General features: G+C 42.9%; 1 protein-coding gene across 30 annotated transcripts in view; it reads left to right on the forward strand.

Annotated features, from left to right (window-relative positions):
* The window catches only part of LOC103047288 (adhesion G protein-coupled receptor L3), a 365,140-nt gene that overhangs the window by 29,520 nt on the left and 315,961 nt on the right, over positions 1–19,659 (forward strand). Inside the window, exon 2 of one of the 30 annotated variants that reach the window (XM_049472032.1) lies at positions 14,171–14,278. The exons of the other annotated variants lie outside the window; for them this stretch is intronic. The gene's annotated coding sequence lies outside the window, so the exon portion shown is untranslated. The remainder of the gene's footprint in view (positions 1–14,170; positions 14,279–19,659) is intronic. 30 annotated transcript variants of the gene reach the window in all.

The following is a 19,659-nucleotide window of genomic DNA, read 5'->3' on the forward strand; positions in this document are numbered from 1 at the left end:
CTTTTTCTTTCCTTCTTTCGTTCCCACCTCCTCCCACCTCTCTCGGGGTTTAATTTGGGGAATGCTCACTTTTGTATGCATTAAAGCGGTGCATCCGTCTCTTCCTCCTTCCTTGTAGACGTTTAATCTGGGATGCGCCTTGGTGCAGGCGGTGGCAGTTCTTCTTCCCTTTTTTCTTTATCCCTGCCCTCCTCCCTCTTGGCTTAGTGACTTAGGCTGGATTGATTTTCGACCAATCGATAGCGCGAAGTTGGAATTAACAGGGAAGCGAGCGGCGCATCCCGCAGGATCCGAGCAGTCACTCGGCCTGATGGATCTACGTACCGAGGCTTTAGCGTGTGCAGGAGGAAGGTGCATCCGAATTCAATCCATCATCGGCCCAATACGGACAATGATCTCTGAAAAGGGCCAAATCGCTGACCAATAATCTGCCTCGCTAAATCCCCTCAGTCCCCTCCCGGCCAGTCGGGACTTTGAGCATTGACAGCTGCAAGGACGGCGGCAGTGACTGGAAAATAAAATTGCTAATTTGAGCAATGTGCATATTTGACTTGCTTAGTCCTTCAGGACAACTGCAGCAGAATCCTCAGTGTGAGAGAGTTAGTTGAGCATGAGCTTTAAACTGCAAAAACTCCATCCAACTAATCCAGTCAAAATTTGAGATTATTGTGAAAATATTAATATAAAAAAATCACAGGGTATTTTTAAATCTGGTTACTATATAAGTGTTTTTTCTGCATTTTGGCCTTATACCCACACAAAAATTGCAATTTTGTTCACAGTTCAGATCAGATATCTTAACCAACATTTTCTGCTGCTAACAGCCCAATATACTGAAACCCATCACTACTGTGCAGACTGTATATAAAGGTTTAAGCCTGTTAAAGCAGCTTTATGTGAGAATTGGTATGTTTTGCACTTGGGCTCCACCACCAGTCAGCAACTGTAATTCATACTTTGAGCCACCAGTCCTTATATCAACATTACTGTGGCCTGAACCTGGCCACATGTGGCATTTACTAATGGCATATGGATCACATGGAATAATGGCCCAGAAGTGGGCCAGATGTGCAACCCATTCATAACAGCTGCATCTAGGTATGTTGACTACTAGTAAATGCCCGATGTGGGCAAAGTTTAGGTTTGGCTCACATTAATATTAATGTTAAGGACTCCTTACACTTGTGGTTAAGTAATATTAAGGATTTTACACAAACATAACTCTGGTTATGCTGTATCTTTTTCACAGTGTTGTCCTGCCCACTTTAACAGACTTATGTAGTGCAGTTAGCAACTTGTGGTTTCTGGAGTAGCAACAACTCAGTTGCCATTTACACTATTAAAATCAGTTGAGCATTACAGTGATTTTGATGCAGTTTTTAAGGTGAAAATGACATATAATGCTAAAAAATCTTCATGTAAAACTACTGTATGTGTGTATGACATACAGTTGTGGTCAAAAGTTTACATACACTTGTAAAAAAACATAATGTTATGGCTGTCTTGAGTTTTCAATAAGTTCTACAACTCTTATTTTTCTGTGATAGAGTGATCGGAACACATACATGTTTGTCACAAAAAACAGTCATAAAATTTGGTTCTTTCATAAATTTATTATGGGTCTGCTGAAAATGTCACCAAATCTGCTGGGTCAAAAATATACATACAGCAACAAAATTTGTCAATTTTGGTGATGTAGCGAGTTGTGTCAATCAAATTAGCTTCATGTCATGGCCTCTTCACTTCTTGTAAGTGATTCTGATTGACTACAGCTGTTGACTTCTCATGAGCCCATTTAAATAGGGCTCATTTGACCCAGTGATTAGACTCAGCTACAAAAGCTACAATGGGAAAGTCAAAGGAACTCAGTGTGGATCTGAAAAAGTGAATTATTGACTTGAACAAGTCAGGGAAGTCACTTGGAGCCATTTCAAAGCAGCTACAGGTCCCAAGAGCAACTGTGCAGACAATTATACGCAAGTATAAAGTGCATGGAACAGTTGTGTCACTGCCACGATCAGGAAGAAAACGCAAGCTATCACATGCTGCCGAGAGGAGATTGGTCAGGATGGTCAAGAGTCAACCAAGAATCACCAAGAAGCAGGTCTGCAAGGATTTGGAAGCTGATGGAACACAGGTGTCAGTCTCCACAGTCAAGCGTGTTTTACATCGCCATGGACTGAGAGGCTGCCGTGCAAGAAAGAAGCCCTTGCTCCAGAAAAGGCACCTTAAGACTCGGCTGAAGTTTGCTGCTGATCACATGGACAAAGATAAAACCTTCTGGAGGAAAGTTCTCTGGTCAGACGAAACAAAAATTTAGCTGTTTGGCCACAACACCCAGCAATATGTTTGGAGGAGAAAAGGTGAGGCCTTTAATCCCAGGAACACCATGCCTACTGTCAAGCATGGTGGTGGTAGTATTATGCTCTGGGGATGTTTTGCTGCCAGTGGAACTGGTTCTTTGCAGAAAGTAAATGGGATAATGAAGAAGGAGGATTACCTCCAAATTCTGCAGGAAAACTTAAAACCATCAGCCCGAAGGTTGGGTCTTGGGCGCAGTTGGGTGTTCCAACAAGACAATGACCCAAAACACACATCAAAAGTGGTAAAGGAATGGCTAAACCAGGCTAGAATTAAGGTTTTAGAATGGCCTTCCCAAAGTCCTGACTTAAACCCCATTGAGAACATGTGGACAGTGCTAAAGAAACGGGTTCATGCAAGAAAACCATCACATTTAGCTGAACTGCACCAATTCTGTCAAGAAGAGTGGTCAAACATTCAACCTGAAGCTTGCCAGGAGCTTGTGGATGGCTACCAAAAGCGCCTAGTTGCCGTGAAAATGGCCAAGGGACATGTAACCAAATACTAATGTTGCTGTATGTATATTTTTGACCCAGCAGATTTGGTGACATTTTCAGCAGACCCATAATAAATTTATGAAAGAACCAAATTTTATGACTGTTTTTTGTGACAAACATGTATGTGTTCCGATCACTCTATCACAGAAAAATAAGAGTTGTAGAACTTATTGAAAACTCAAGACAGCCATAACATTATGTTTTTTTACAAGTGTATGTAAACTTTTGACCACAACTGTATAATAAGACATTTTTCAAGCAATAGAAAATAGGCCAAATAACCCAAAGTGAGTGAATGCTGCCGTTTCCATTCCACCACTCTTTAGCCATCGCCCCAGCTATCACTGTATAAAGCCCCTCATAATGCTTTCTAGGCCAACAATGCTGGGATTGATGGGACGACCCAGTGATGCGAAGAGTGTAAAAGCCATGACACGTTTCTCTCTCTCTTTTACTCTCTTTCTTTGTCTTTCCCTCTCACCTTGAACTTAATTGACTGTCTCCAAGCCAACTCTCAGAATCGCTGACATCCAAGGATTGTGTACATCACCGAAGAAAGGCGCGGCGCTGGCGGAGAGCGGCGTCCTCGCTCGGCCCGGAGAGAGCGAATGAATTGGGCTGTCATACTTTCACTAAAGGTTAGGGGAAGGTAGAGCGGACGCTAGTGATGGAAGCTGGAAGTAAGGGAACGTTCGATGTGTCACAGAAAGTGCAGATAAATGTCCTCTTGTTGTAAGCGTTTAGGCTAAACGCGAGAGTAAAGCGGCAGAGCGCGAGAGCGCAGTCCACTGTGTTCTGAAGCTCATTTGTCTTTGCTAGTTCAGTTGTCAGCAGAGTGACAGTCATAAATGCCCCATGAGCTGCTCTGATAAAACGAACACTGAACTAGCACTCATCTCTCAATGTCTACAGACCAGTGAGAGAGAGAGGCAGAGAAAGAGAGAAAGGGGAACAGAAAGTGAGAGATAAGAGACGGCAGGTAAAGAAGAAAGGAAAAAACAAAAGAGAAAAAATCAGAGAAAAAGAGATTGACAGAAAAAGCTCAGAGTCAGAGTGGAAAAGACAAGGACATGATGAAGGGAATAAAATTAGAGGAAAAGGCAAAAAGAAGAGAGATAGAAAAAGAGTGAGAATAGAGAAACTGAGGAAAAAGACAAGAAAAAGGAAAGAAAGAAGGCAAAATGATAAGAGCAAAAAGAAAGTGATTAAAGGGCAGATAGCAAGTGAAAGTGCTAAAGAAAGGTAAATGAGAGGAATGAGTAGGAGAAGAAACAACAAGGGCCAGATAAAAACGAAAGTAAAAAAGGGTGAGGGGCAGTAAAAGAAAGAAAAAAGGGAATAAGAGGAAAAGAAGAGAGGGAAATAAATAAATGCAAGGAGAAGAGAGAATGAGGAAAGCTTTAGAAAAGAAAAAACAAGAGGTGGGAAAAATAGAAAGATGGGAATAGAATCACAGATTCCGAAAAAGGGAAATAAAAATAGTAATGAAAGAGAATCAAATATTAGAAAAGAAGGTAGAGAGAAAAGCAAAAGTTTAGAAAGAGAGAGAGAGCAAAGTAGTTTCAACTACTGTGAAAGAAGACATGAGAGAGGAAAAACAATAGAGAAAGTAAATGGAAAAGACAGAAAGAGAGAAAGAGAGAGAGAGAACGGGAGAGAAAGACATTTGTGTAATAGATCAGTCATTTCCTGTCTCACTCAGACTGGGTTCTCCATTGCCCTGCACATCAGACGAGTTGTCAGGTAACTACAGCGATGTGGGCTGCATGTGTCAGGTTACCGCGGTGATTGGGTCGAAGCACGGCAGCCTCCGCGCTCCCCCGAGTCGCCCTCTCTGGGTTCCCGCAGCAACAGAAGGTAATCAGTCATGATGTCAGAGCCGGCCGCATATTCGGGTCAGTAATGATCAGGACTCACCTTAAGAATACAAGAACGACACCTGACTGACTCACGGCTCAGTGGCTCAGGACCAGGAGTGTGTGTGTGTGTGTGTGTGTGTGGTGTAGTGGATGGAGCCTGTGAGGAGGGGTGCGGGTGTAGCTGTGTGGTGTAGTGGATAGAGCCTGTGAGGAGGGGTATGTAGCTGTGAGTGGGTGTAGCTGTGTGGTGTAGTGGATGGAGGCTGTGAGGAGGGGTATGTAGCTGTGAGTGGGTGTAGCTGTGTGGTGTAGTGGATGGAGGCTGTGAGGAGGGGTATGTAGCTGTGAGTGGGTGTAGCTGTGTGGTGTAGTGGATGGAGCCTGTGAGGAGGGGTATGTAGCTGTGAGTGGGTGTAGCTGTGTGGTGTAGTGGATGGAGGCTGTGAGGAGGGGTATGTAGCTGTGAGTGGGTGTAGCTGTGTGGTGTAGTGGATAGAGCCTGTGAGGAGGGGTATGTAGCTGTGTGTGGGTGTAGCTGTGTGGTGTAGTGGATGGAGCCTGTGAGGAGGGGTATGTAGCTGTGTGTGGGTGTAGCTGTGTGGTGTAGTGGATAGAGCCTGTGAGGAGGGGTATGTAGCTGTGAGTGGGTGTAGCTGTGTGGTGTAGTGGATAGAGCCTGTGAGGAGGGGTATGTAGCTGTGAGTGGGTGTAGCTGTGTGGTGTAGTGGATAGAGCCTGTGAGGAGGGGTATGTAGCTGTGAGTGGGTGTAGCTGTGTGGTGTAGTGGATAGAGCCTGTGAGGAGGGGTATGTAGCTGTGAGTGGGTGTAGCTGTGTGGTGTAGTGGATGGAGGCTGTGAGGAGGGGTATGTAGCTGTGAGTGGGTGTAGCTGTGTGGTGTAGTGGATGGAGGCTGTGAGGAGGGGTATGTAGCTGTGAGTGGGTGTAGCTGTGTGGTGTAGTGGATAGAGCCTGTGAGGAGGGGTATGTAGCTGTGAGTGGGTGTAGCTGTGTGGTGTAGTGGATAGAGCCTGTGAGGAGGGGTATGTAGCTGTGAGTGGGTGTAGCTGTGTGGTGTAGTGGATGGAGGCTGTGAGGAGGGGTATGTAGCTGTGTGTGGGTGTAGCTGTGTGGTGTAGTGGATAGAGCCTGTGAGGAGGGGTATGTAGCTGTGTGTGGGTGTAGCTGTGTGGTGTAGTGGATAGAGCCTGTGAGGAGGGGTATGTAGCTGTGAGTGGGTGTAGCTGTGTGGTGTAGTGGATAGAGCCTGTGAGGAGGGGTATGTAGCTGTGAGTGGGTGTAGCTGTGTGGTGTAGTGGATAGAGCCTGTGAGAAGGGGTATGTAGCTGTGAGTGGGTGTAGCTGTGTGGTGTAGTGGATGGAGCCTGTGAGGAGGGGTATGTAGCTGTGTGTGGGTGTAGCTGTGTGGTGTAGTGGATGGAGCCTGTGAGGAGGGGTATGTAGCTGTGAGTGGGTGTAGCTGTGTGGTGTAGTGGATAGAGCCTGTGAGGAGGGGTATGTAGCTGTGAGTGGGTGTAGCTGTGTGGTGTAGTGGATGGAGGCTGTGAGGAGGGGTATGTAGCTGTGTGTGGGTGTAGCTGTGTGGTGTAGTGGATAGAGCCTGTGAGGAGGGGTATGTAGCTGTGAGTGGGTGTAGCTGTGTGGTGTAGTGGATGGAGGCTGTGAGGAGGGGTATGTAGCTGTGAGTGGGTGTAGCTGTGTGGTGTAGTGGATAGAGCCTGTGAGGAGGGGTATGTAGCTGTGAGTGGGTGTAGCTGTGTGGTGTAGTGGATAGAGCCTGTGAGGAGGGGTATGTAGCTGTGAGTGGGTGTAGCTGTGTGGTGTAGTGGATGGAGGCTGTGAGGAGGGGTATGTAGCTGTGAGTGGGTGTAGCTGTGTGGTGTAGTGGATAGAGCCTGTGAGGAGGGGTATGTAGCTGTGAGTGGGTGTAGCTGTGTGGTGTAGTGGATAGAGCCTGTGAGGAGGGGTATGTAGCTGTGAGTGGGTGTAGCTGTGTGGTGTAGTGGATGGAGGCTGTGAGGAGGGGTATGTAGCTGTGAGTGGGTGTAGCTGTGTGGTGTAGTGGATGGAGGCTGTGAGGAGGGGTATGTAGCTGTGAGTGGGTGTAGCTGTGTGGTGTAGTGGATGGAGGCTGTGAGGAGGGGTATGTAGCTGTGAGTGGGTGTAGCTGTGTGGTGTAGTGGATGGAGGCTGTGAGGAGGGGTATGTAGCTGTGAGTGGGTGTAGCTGTGTGGTGTAGTGGATGGAGCCTGTGAGGAGGGGTATGTAGCTGTGAGTGGGTGTAGCTGTGTGGTGTAGTGGATGGAGCCTGTGAGGAGGGGTATGTAGCTGTGTGTGGGTGTAGCTGTGTGGTGTAGTGGATGGAGGCTGTGAGGAGGGGTATGTAGCTGTGTGTGGGTGTAGCTGTGTGGTGTAGTGGATAGAGCCTGTGAGGAGGAGTATGTAGCTGTGTGTGGGTGTAGCTGTGTGGTGTAGTGGATGGAGGCTGTGAGGAGGAGTATGTAGCTGTGAGTGGGTGTAGCTGTGTGGTGAAGTGGATGGAGGCTGTGAGGAGGGGTATGTAGCTGTGTGTGGGTGTAGCTGTGTGGTGTAGCGGAGGCTGTGAAGTGTCACTGCAGATTCAGTTCATTTACCTTATTGATTCACTCATTCAGCTCCTTCACTGCTTACAGTTCTCTGATGTTTCAGGCCAACAGTTACTGCTTGATATACAACATCTCTAACATCTAAGGTCTCTCTCTCTCTCTCTCTCTCTCTCTCTCTGTCTCCTACTGTCTGTCTGTCTGCCTGTCTGTCTGTCTATCTTTTTGTCCCCCTCTCCTGCCCCCCCCTCCTTCTCTCTGTTATTGAGTGACTCTGTAGGGTGACTGGTGCCATATTGCATTCATTCATCATGATCCTGACAGAGTGTGTCAGCAGGGTGTTCGTCCTCCACTCTCACACACGCAGAGCCGCCCACACACACACACACACACACACACTGCCAGCATTTACCTTAAAGGACAAATACATGCAGAATATTTAATTAAACTCCTGATGGAAATACCAAAAATAGGGACTCTCTTTCCTTCCTACCTCTACTTGTACTTTTCTACCTCTACTTTTTACACAACAACTTTTTAACTGATACTGCTCCCACAATTCTATGATGAATGGGCCAATCGAAATGCACCAACATGACTTGGAATCAAATCTTTCTGCATTGATATATTATAACTTTAGTGTGAATGGGTGGGGCTCAACATCTAAATGTCAGGTTAAACACTCCTTATAACTTCATTGTGAATGGGTGGGGCTAAACATTTAAAGGCCAGGTTAAACATTCCTTATTTAACCTCATTGTAAATTAGTTGGACTAGGCAGGTTGAAGCCCAGGTAAAAACTCCTTATAAATTCAGTGTTAGTGGGTGGGGTTGAGCATTTAAAAGCAATATTAAATTTATATTATATTATATTATTATATTATATTATATTAATTATAGAACCTTTTTAAAATGCTTCTATATACCACAAAAAGGGGGTCAACAATTGTTATTAATCGTAGACTCATTTTCTATAATCTGTGTTTTTGTATAGAACCTTACTTAACTTGGAATTATTTAAAATACTAATTAAATAATTCCCAGTTAAGTAAATAAATTACTAATTATTATTAGCATAAATAAAGCCAATGTCAATAGCATTTCATCTGCACATTGTTGGAAAATATAGGGATTTTTTTTCTTTTTTCTGTACAAAACCTTATTTTATCTTCAAAAAGAAAGCACAGAGCGTGTCTTTGAAAGCTGGAATGTTCTCCATTTTCCTAGTGAGTGTGTGTAGGGATTTCTCTCTCCTTTGTGTGTGTGAGAGCAGTGTGTAGAGAGTGTATGGTGTGTGAATGAGTGTGTGAGGGGTTAGGGAGATGAGAAAATGTCGCAGGTTGATGGGGTTTGCTCCTGTCAGTGCTGCGTGTGGCGGCAGGCAGCTGGAGCTCAGCGGGAGCCGAGCAGCCTCTCACCTCCTGCACCAGCTAAATGTCAGCGAAAAAAAAAAAAAAAAAAAAAATGAGAGGAAAGAAAGCATTCCAACGCTCCGACAGATTGCTCTCTTATCCTCAATGCACTACGCTCTTCAAATCTCAGAGTGCTGTCTGTGGAGAACAGCTTAGCGCACCATTCAGGAGGAGACCACTGAAGATGACCGGACATATTTGGTTGGGTTTATGATGAAAACAAACAGTGAACGGCAGTGCTTCATTTTTATTAAACAAAATAACAGTCTCTATATAAGTCTATGTGCAAGTCTTCAGGTACAATAATGATAATCGATCATTTAAAATAACAATATAAAAACACAGTGCATTAATATAAAACAGCATGTTCTTGATATCTTTAAATGTCAGTGTATATAAAAATAGTACATGTCAAACTGAAGCATTTCTTTTGGTCCATTCATCATAACACTTTGCAAACAAAATGCAAACAGCATCTGCTTAATTTGAAACCATTGACCCGCACATGTTGCAAACAAACACTCACTTAGACACACAGCTTGTACTGGCCCTGTAGAGAAGTATTGCAAATAGACTATGAGCTTTTGGATCTAATAAACATTAACCTTTTGGCAACATACCTGATGACTGGAGATGAGACTAAAAGACAAAAGTCAACCTGTGACGTGTATTATCGGAGTTGCAGCAAAGCCTGAGATTGTGTGTTCCTGGAATACATCACAGAAGGCCCACAGTGGACAGTGCAGTGGGTGGTAATGATTGTGACCAGTAACTTCTGTCTAGAATTGTCCACTCAAAGAGACAGAAATCACATATCTTATACATTCAATGCATTTACCACAGGACAGCACTGCATTCTTTAGCTTGAATGAAACATAGCAAAAGTCATGGGACACCATTCTAGTTCCTATCCCATGGCTTTTAGCTTGTCACTGTATGTTGGTAATAGTATACATATAAATGGCACCAGCATTTAAAGCCCTGCAAACCTCACCAGAGGTCTGCATGGAAATGAAACCAAAGTCCAATCCCTGTAGTATCCAGTCTGGACCAAGCCAGATAACTTCAAGCGATATGTTATGTACAGCATCTGTCCAGTATCATGTAGCAGATGTGTTATCATGAAATCAGGTTGACTTGTTAATGATGTGGGATGGACCTAAGCTCAAAGGCTAATGCTTCAGTGGACAAACTCTCGTTTAACGACTTGACTTAATGACAGCCCCACGATGAGCAAGTTTTAGCCAGCGACTGACTCCCCCTGCAAGTCCGAAACTTGAAGATATTCAAAGAGGACAGTGTTTTAAAGAGTATAACAAGCACTTATTTCTCAGAAGGACCCTTTAGTCTTCTGTAGTGATTTAATGAGGTCCCTGGGGTTGATGGACTGCTACTAATTTGGCTACCTCAGACGGGAATTTTGTCAAGCTAGCAGCCGAGGAAGGCGAGATTTGGAGGGAGTCGGGGTGGTTTTTGTTAATTAACAGCATTTTTCCATTAACATCTCGATTGTGTTGGAGGTCATACAATGAATACATCTATAGATGCTATAGTTCTTCTTCAGCTGGAGATTGCACTCTGCTCTGCCATGAAGAGGGCTGGGAGTCTGTTCTCAGGGAAACTTATGATGTATAATGAAGTCTGATCACTAGGCCACTTCCAGACCTGCTTAAAATGTCTTTGCTTTATTCATTGCTCATTGGAAACTACTACAACTGCTACTATCACTACTTTTAACAAGGTACTGCAGGCTTTACTTCAGGTTCACCTCAGTGGTGCATTGAGTTAATTTAATTATTTGAGTCCATTGAACTCATTGAATTTGCTCCATTCGCTTAGTCTCAGGAGACTTCTAATTTTATTTATATACATTCTGTTAAATGTTTTTGTCCTCAATACTTGCTCTACCTCTACCTGTTTTTGGACACAAACACTGTCATTTATGTATATAGCCAATTATTAAAATCTTTTTGGTCAAAATTTTGGTCATTGTTACAATTAGCTTTAAAATACGTTATAGATAAGTTTGCACTCATCACTTTTGGATAAATTGTTTGTTGTAAATATATATTTTTAATTGTACTACAAAAAATCCACAAACTTGTAAGGTTGGGCACAATCTTCTCTTCTACATAACCAGAACGAGTTAAGAAGCATGATGATTTAATTTTTATAAAGACAATTCTTACAATGATTTGTCAAATTGTTTGTGTACATTGTAAGCATTCTCCCACCATTCAAACTTAACGGTAACTGGCCTTACACTTTTAATGTGAAAGGTAGTGGTTAGCTTGAAACATGTTGGATCATTCCTGTGTGAAGATTTCAACTGAGAGATCTTAAAAAAAAACATTTGATGGATAAATGGTTGAAACTGTGAAATAAACCTGGAATGCCCCCTATGTTCACTCTTACCCTCCAGACTACACTAAAAAGTATGTTTCCAGAAGCTGAATGCTAAAGGCTAATCAGTTTGCCAACCTGTGGCTAATGTGCGCATGTTTTTTCATTAACTACACTTGAAAGCTGTTCTGAAACATAGGACTTTAATGTGTTTCCACGCTTTGTCCGCCACCTGTGGCAGCCGGTGGTCCGCTAATCGCTACGCTGCCTTTCATGCACCTCTCGATGCTGATGGTGTGTTTTTTTAATTAACAATTAGCCTCAGTAATGGCTGTAGATGGTGGCTGGTGATTTGCAGTGTGCTCGACGCGGATTAAAGACATTTCAAAGAGTGGTGTTGTTACTTCCTGCCTGTCTCCCCTGCCGTGTGCTTTGAATACACTTGTAGCTATTGTAGTGACTCAGCGGAGCGTTTGGGTCTTTCATGTGACGGAGGCAAAAGGTCTGATTAGCGTCATGCTCTTGTGGCTAGCACAGAGAAAGAGAAAGTGTGTGTGTGTGTGTATATTTTACTCTCAGACAGCGAAAGGTCTTACTTTTGTGCTTGAAAAGCATGGCTATTGCTGGGTGTGTATGTGTGAGTAAGTGTGTATTAGTATATAATCTCTGTTCTAGCCTGTTTTGTGATGTGCGCAGCTGGCTAGCTCCGGCGCTAATTGCATTTGGGGAGGATTAATTGGGGCACCAGCTTGGATCCAGCCCACATCCAGGTAATTTAAAGATCTTATCTGGCCCCTCGCTGCTGAGCACGCCATGACTCATAATATTTGTGTAAAATGATTAATCATGCTAATCTGAGTGCCGCGCCAGTCTCTTTTTAAAAGGCTTTAAGAGAACAAGCGCAAAAATGGAGCCATTCATAAATAGGTCAGCACAGCAGAGAGCTAAACTTCAGACGCCACCGCTGCTTAAGATATAATCAATAATAATAATTAAAGAAAAAAAAAAACATATTGCCCACCCAGTAATATGTCTTTAAAATGCTGTTTGTTGAAGCTTGACATTTATAAATCCTCACATAAATGTTGAAAAGATGTCTTGTTTACCATTTACTCATCCATAATGTTTTGAAATACTTTCAACAATCAGCTTGAACATTTTTTTGTGTCTTTTTAACGACATATTGCTGGTTAGGTTACTTTTTTATCATGCAGCAGCATGTTAATGCTACCAGGCATGTCATGATAATTTCAAATGTTTGTTTGGACAGTATATTTCCCCAAAATAATTCACATAAACAAAGGCAATTGCACCCTTTTAAAGAGTCCATAGGATAATATAATTAATAAAGTATTAGGAATATTTAGAAAAAAAAAATATATATACTGTATATGAAATATTCTACAAAATAGAACATGAACAAAGGCCACATACTGTACCAGTTCATTTATTAATGGAAAAAACAAGTAATTACCGGATTAACCATGACAAGCCTAAGTGATATGAACAAATAATTTCAGTTATTCTTACTTAAAGAGGAAATCTTTAATGGTACGTTTCCAATAATTAACATACGTTTGCATAGACCACGTTTTATTATTTACAAAGACAACTGCTGTGTAAAGTTATATTCTACACTGACATGCCACATATTATGGGACAGGAACTAGTATTATACTACATTTTGTTGCCATGTACCTGTACTGAGCAATGACAATAATGTTGAATAATCTATCTGTCAAGTATCATGTCCCATGATTTTTGCCATATCTGGTAGCTAAAGAATGGTGCCTTGTTATGTAATTTCTGATATTTTTTTATACACATGGAAAACTCTGGACAGAAGCTGTTGATCACGATCTATGCCCTCTATGATGTGCAGTATTTCCGTTTTACACATGACACTGCATTTCGAAGAACATCAGAAATGGAGTGTCTATGAGGACGATGGCCAAGGTACAACCTCACAAGATAACACCTTACAACTATTTGTTGCAGAAGCTTTAAACAAACACACTGCAGCAGCCCGATATTGTACACACTATAAACCCCCCACCACGCTCTGACTCGTGCCAGTGTCACGCTTGCTGGTTCCTCAGCAGGCTGGTTCATCCCAACCCAGGCTTCTCTCAGTGAGAGCTGGTTGGGCCTAGTTTCCTCTAGACCTCCCCTGCTGGTGGAGTACCTTCTACTGACCTCCATTCTGTTGTGCTGCACGGTATTCTCCGAGTATCCTAACTCTCCCACGGAGATGAATCCTCAGGGCGGGGCTGGTCGATAACCCTTCCAGCCATATAATCGGGGGGAGCAGCGCACGGTGGAGCGGCCCGTGGCCTCCGCCGTGCGCTGCATTTTGTGCCTTTTGTTTAGCAAATGACATTGCGGCGGCTGTCAGTGCCATAGAAATTTGGATTGGAAAAGGTGCTCAGAGAGGACTTTTAATTGTGTCCAGCACTAAAGGATGAAATTGAGCAGGAATGAAGAGCTTTCTGTGCATCGATTTCTCCTCCCTGGCTTTAAGTGTGTGTGTGTGTGTGTGTGTGTGCATGTGTGTGCATGTGTGTGCGCTGCTGGATGGGTAGGTAGGTGGGTACGTGTGGGCGTGAGGAGAGTCAGATAGAGTGTGTGACAATCGTATCCTTCTAAATCGCCCCAGCAGCATGCGAATGAGCCTTCATCCTGCGGCCTGCTCGCCGAAAGCCAAAGTGGGCTCTAAATTGAGAGAGCGCTCTTTTTAGGAGGAAAAAAAGAAGCCTTTTCATAAAGGTTCGGCTGCAGAATGTTCTTTTAGTGGTGAATTAGCATTCCAAAAAAAAGCTAGCAAATGTCCAAAACGTAGTTCGGGAAAATCCATATTCCATTATTACACATTTGGCCCGTTTTCAAACAGCGCTTAATATTTAAAATGGCTATCCATTTCAGCCTGTCTGCGTTCTCAGGTTCAATTCAATAGAGTGACGCTTATCTTTAAAGTCTGCAAGCATTACAGATCAGTACATTATACATCTAATTACTGGTTGGAAACAGAAGAGTTATATTTTTTAACTGCCAAAAAGAAAACTCTCCAATCAGCATTTTGTTTCCTATGAAATCTAGGAAGATGCAGCAAAGCCAGCACTCTCATTGGCTAGGATTTCAGGAGCAGAGCTGAAAGCCGAATGCATCAGAAGACTACTCACCTAATTAGGAGTCCATCAATCACAAGTGAGTAAGTGGAACCAGTTTTGTGAGCGTTATCTCAATTAGAGCAGACTGTAAACATCAGTGGGCAGATTATGTTTAAGTTGCTAAATCACTCCAGTAGTACCTCCACTGGTTCCTTTTGGCAATCCGGAGAAACTAAGATGACTAAAATGTGTGTACAAACATGTTAAAGTGCGCTGATCTATTATAATATTATTAGTTCTGATATTTTTATTAGAATGCCCTGTTGTTATTTAATGGGTCACTGCATTTTGTGGGGGTGAGCCTGTGTGGTGTAGCTCATTTTTATTCATTTACCACACATTTTTTTGTCAGCAAAAACTGTATTTGACAAAATACTGACAAAAATACAAACAAAAATATGGATGAAAGTGTAAAATATGCAGAGTTTTGAAATTTTGACAGAAATGTCGTGCTGCTGTCTGGGGAGTAAGGTGGGGGTCGAGGGGGGGGGTTAGGTGGGGTTTGCAGTGCCGCTCTGTATTTCCACTCCTCTGTTATTTTCCCGATTGGCTGTCAGCATCATTACAGCGATCAGTCTCTATACCTGAGCATTCCCATGGTGACGAGCCTGTGACTGACGTGTGTTGTCAAACCCCACGGCAACAGGGTGGCTGCAGAGACCTGAGGTTGCCATAGCATCTTTCTTTCTTTCTCTCTCTCTCTCTCTCTCTTTACTTTCTCATCCCCTCATTTTTTTCCTTTGTAGCTGATTATCTCTCTTCATCTCTCATCCCTCTATTCCTGCATCTCTACCTTGGTTTCTGTGGATTTTTTTTGTCCTTTCTATTCTTTTTTTTCTATTCTTCACCTTGCTCCCTCTCTTTTTCCATACCTCTTTCTATCTTTCTTCTTTTGTCCTGTTCTTCCTCTCTCTCTTTCTTTTGTAATTTATTTTATCATTCTGTTTCTCTCTTGTATTTACCCGTGTTTCTCTTTCACAATCTTTTCTCTGATTCTATCTTGCTTTTTCCTTATCCTTCTTCTTTCTTTTCTCTTCTTTCTGTCTATTACTTCCCTAATCCTCTGTTTTCGTTTAATTACTTCTTTTTTCTTTTTTATATTTTTATCTGTTTTTATTTCTCTCTCACTCTCTCTCTTTCCTTCTCACTCCGTTTTTGTCTTGTGTAAGTCCTTTTCTTTCTTTCTCTTTTGTCTAATCATTTTCCTGTCTTTCTGTTTTCTCTCTTCCTCCTGTATTTTCTTTTCCTTTTTCTTGGTCCAGTCTTTGTTTCTTTCTCTTTTTCTCTCACCCTCTTCACACTCCCCTCTCTCTCCCTCTCTCTCTCTCTGGCAGTAGCAATGGTTCCTTGTGTGTTTGCGGAGTTTCTCTCGTCCACCCCATGGCTTGCTCATTCTCTCTCTCTATCTCTCTCTGGCAGTGACGACGGTTCCTTGTGTGTTTGCAGAGTCGCTCTCTGACGACCATCTGTCTCCATCCAGCCTCCTCACACACTCCTGCGTCGCTCGCACCTAATGCAAAATTCATGAAAAAAGCAAATGCTGCCTCCAAATAATCTTATGAGCCAATTTAAACATCTTAGCTGCAGCGTCTGTCGTCTGCATTGTCCTTTGTATGCAGTTATTCATTAACCCCTTAAACTCTAAGGACCACTCTGTGGCACTCTGGTCCCTACCAATAATCTTAAGACTGCAGTTTAACCCTTTAAGCTGCTCTATGTAGCATATTTACCTTAAAATAACAGCTTCAATATCATTGTGACACTCTTGTGACCTATGGCAGGAAGAACTGTCTCAATCATAGCTAATTCAGGCCCGGTACACTGATAACTGCCCTAATTTGGAAAGAGAATATTTGCTAGAACACTTAACATTGTGTAGCCGAAGTCCCAAGTAAAATTTTGTAATATTTCTTGACTACCTCAGTCCACGTGTTTCTTTCACTTTAAGTGATGCTGTTGTATCCAGCTTGTCTGGAAATGCACATGTAAAGCGTGTCCTTTAATTGTACCTCCTGAATGTAGAGGGCTGTCCAAAGCAATGGAGAATATGGAGAATAATGAAATGGAGCACTACCACTGGAAATAGTGGGTCAATATGGTCAGTAGTTCACGCCATCATTTGCAGTTATGGGCTGGGTTTACCAAAATGTACTGAGGTGATTCTTAGTTTGTTGAGCAAGCTTCACACTGAGCACTCTTTCTCCATGTCAATATCTTCTTAATGCTAAGATGCTTTTGGGAAACTTGGTTTTTGTTGTAAGTATAGTATCATGACCTCCTCCACCATGCATCTATTTTACTCTGAGCTTTCTATTTTAATTCTCGGGTACTGCGTATAATCTATGTCATTGTAAAGAATGCGTAGAAGTATGCGGACAGTGATTGTTACATTAGTTTAAATGCTTAGAGTTAGCGATGTATTGACAAGAGTCATGAGGCATTTCTTTCTACCACATACAACTACGCAGTGACAACAGAACAATTCAAGTCTTAATAAAATATCTCACCTCAGCCATTGCTTCACTGGACTATGTGTGAGAAATCATTTCTATAAAACCTTTTTTATACAGCATCTGTTATTGGCGGTGATAACTGTGACTCCTGATAGTTGAGAGGTTAATGTATTTTTAACAAAATGTCAAACTCAGCTGCCTTCAGACTGTAAGTGCCATTACCAGAATGGCTTTCAGCTCCATATGTATAGGGTCTTTCAGTGGTTCAGCAATTATCTATAGGAGGAAGCAAGTGTATGGCCACACACACACACACACACACACACACACTGATTGTCTTCTGCTTCTTTGAGTCCCGACAGCTGAAATGCTAAAATGCCTTGACTTCAGTGGATAAGGACGAGGGGCAAACAGAAGGACAACTTCAAATAAAGGAATGGAGGGTTTTGGATTAGGAGGACAGGAAATAATGGAGGACAGCTGAGAAGCAGAGGCATGATAACATGAATGGAGGAGGAGTGGAGGGGTAAGAAAATGATAGAGCAAGTAGAGTAGGTTTAAAGGCATTTGAATTGAGGCATGAGAATAGAGGCAGAAGAAAGTGGATATAGGCAGGTGGATGGATGAAGGTGACAGGAGAAATTGGATAGAATGTGCAGGGGTGGAGGCATGGAAATGGAGGTAAGACAAGGTGGATAGAGAGGGATGAAAAGACAGGGAATGGAATGGTGAGAATAAAGAGGACGGTGAATAGAATGAGGAGGGGGAGTTGGAGGCATGAGTATAGAGTGGGTGAGGGAGGTTTGATACAGTGGATAGATGGGGTGAGATGGCAGTAGGATAGAGAGATGAGAATAGAGGAGGGTGAAGGTAGATAGAAGGGGTGATAGAGATAGACTGATGGAGGAGTGAGAGCGGAGGCAAGATTATGTAGATAGAGGCGGTGATTGAGGCATAAGATCAGAGGAAGGAGAACGTAGATAGATCAGGTGATGGAGGCATGAGAATAGAGGTATGATAATAGAGGCAGATGAAGTTGGTTAGAGATACAGAGAGAAAAAGTGAAATGAGGATGTGATGGAGGCACAAGAATAGAGGTATGAGAATAGAGGCTGTAGAAGTTGGATAGAGATAGAGAGAGGAACAAATAAACGAGATGGAGATAGAGGCATGAGATTAGAGGCAGGAGAAGTTGAATAGAGGGGTGATGGAAGATGACTGTACGGACAAGAGAAGGGGGATAGTGGGAGATACATAGGTAAGGGATGGAGGGATGAGAATTGAGGCAGTAGAATGTACCTGCATGTAGAGGGCTTAGGAAGGATGAGTATATACAGTAGGCTGAAAAGGATAATGGTAGGGATGAGACAGCAGGGTATAGAAGGGTGAGAATAGAAGCAGGAAAGGATGGAAAGAGAGGGATGAGAAGAATGGGGGATGGAGGGGTGAGAAGGTTGATGGAGGAAGGAGGATTGTCTTTAGCTGAATTGCTGCAGTGCAATTACTCAGAGCACAGCAACAGCTTCAGACACACACACACACACACACACTGCATTACTATTCACAAACCGTTCACTTTCAGAGACAGAGTGAGAGAGAGGGGGAGACAGAGAGAGAGAACGATGCACAAGTGAGAGACAGACACAAGAAAACACAAGATAGAAAAGGGGAAAGCAGTGAGAGGGGGTGGAGAGAAGTAGAGAAAAGCATGAGATGAGGAAATGGAGTGAAAAGGAGAGAACGAGATGCCGAATGGTGGAGAGAGAAATGAGGAAAGGGAGGAAGAGAGATGGGGTAGAGAGAGAGAGACAGAGGACGATAGATGAGGAAAGGGAGGGAGAGAGAGAAAGAGAGAGTCTCTGCTATCTCATGGCGTTTGTTTTGATTTAAAGTGATGCCCCAGAGCTCACCCCAGTTCCGCTTTCTCCTCCTCCCCGTCTGTGTGCTGCAGTTTATTCCTCCGTGCCACAGAGTGCTTCTTTACACACTGTTGCGTGTCACATTAAACATTCTGTTTGGTATCTGTGCTCTCAGTCTCTCTGGCAGGGTGTGGGATTTAGTGCCGGCCCGTCACTGCTGACACACCGTCATCGGCAACACACCTCATGCATGTAATTCATTTACCTACAACACCGTTCCATCAGTGTCTGGGGGTTAGAAACTTCACTTTTTGAAACTATTTAAATTTGTATATGTTTTAGAAATTAATATATGTAAGTGATTACAGTATTAGACCTGAAGGATACATTTATTGAGTCCTGTTGGGCCGCCTCTAGCTGATGGAAAAAAAAAAAAGGAGATGAGATTAGGTTGGGCGTGGAGTCTCCAAGTCCTGTATGGAATCCTGTGGCACCTTTGAGTGCATATGTTGCAGATGGGCCTATAGATACTGCACACTCATAGATTACCAAATCTGTTGTGCAAGCTGGTCTCATAAATGCCTGAGTAGTGATAAAAAAACAACAAAAAAAAACAGGCAGGCTAAGAAAGAGTTGCAATCTTGTAGAAACTTGATTACTTGCTGTGTATGGACAAGCATTGTCCTGCTGAAAAATGCCAATTGGAAGCCTCACCTTAAGAGGCAACATATTAGCCTCAGAATGTTTCCTGCATATCACATATCACTGAGCTGTTAGTGTCCCTCGTATCACTACTACGAGGTGACTGACTGTTGTAAGCAATGCTTTTTAGCGTTCTAGATTATCACAAAAGCAGTTAGGGCTGTGTTTCAGAACTATATAAAGTGCTCACCTCAACGTCAAAACATTTAAAGCCAATCATTGTTGGACCTCAAATAGAACACTAGCAGTAGCACTAACAGTAGCAGTCCAGGTTTCTCCTACAATACAACACTGCAAACTGAGGTGGCTGGCTAATTCATTGAAACGACCATGTTGCTACTTTGAATCCAATGAAAAACCCCTCTCAAAGTCTGCAAAATGTCTTTGGGTGCATCAAAATGCGT

The sequence above is a fragment of the Astyanax mexicanus genome, chromosome 25 (assembly GCF_023375975.1).
Source record: "Astyanax mexicanus isolate ESR-SI-001 chromosome 25, AstMex3_surface, whole genome shotgun sequence".
Lineage (NCBI taxonomy): Eukaryota > Metazoa > Chordata > Actinopteri > Characiformes > Acestrorhamphidae > Astyanax > Astyanax mexicanus.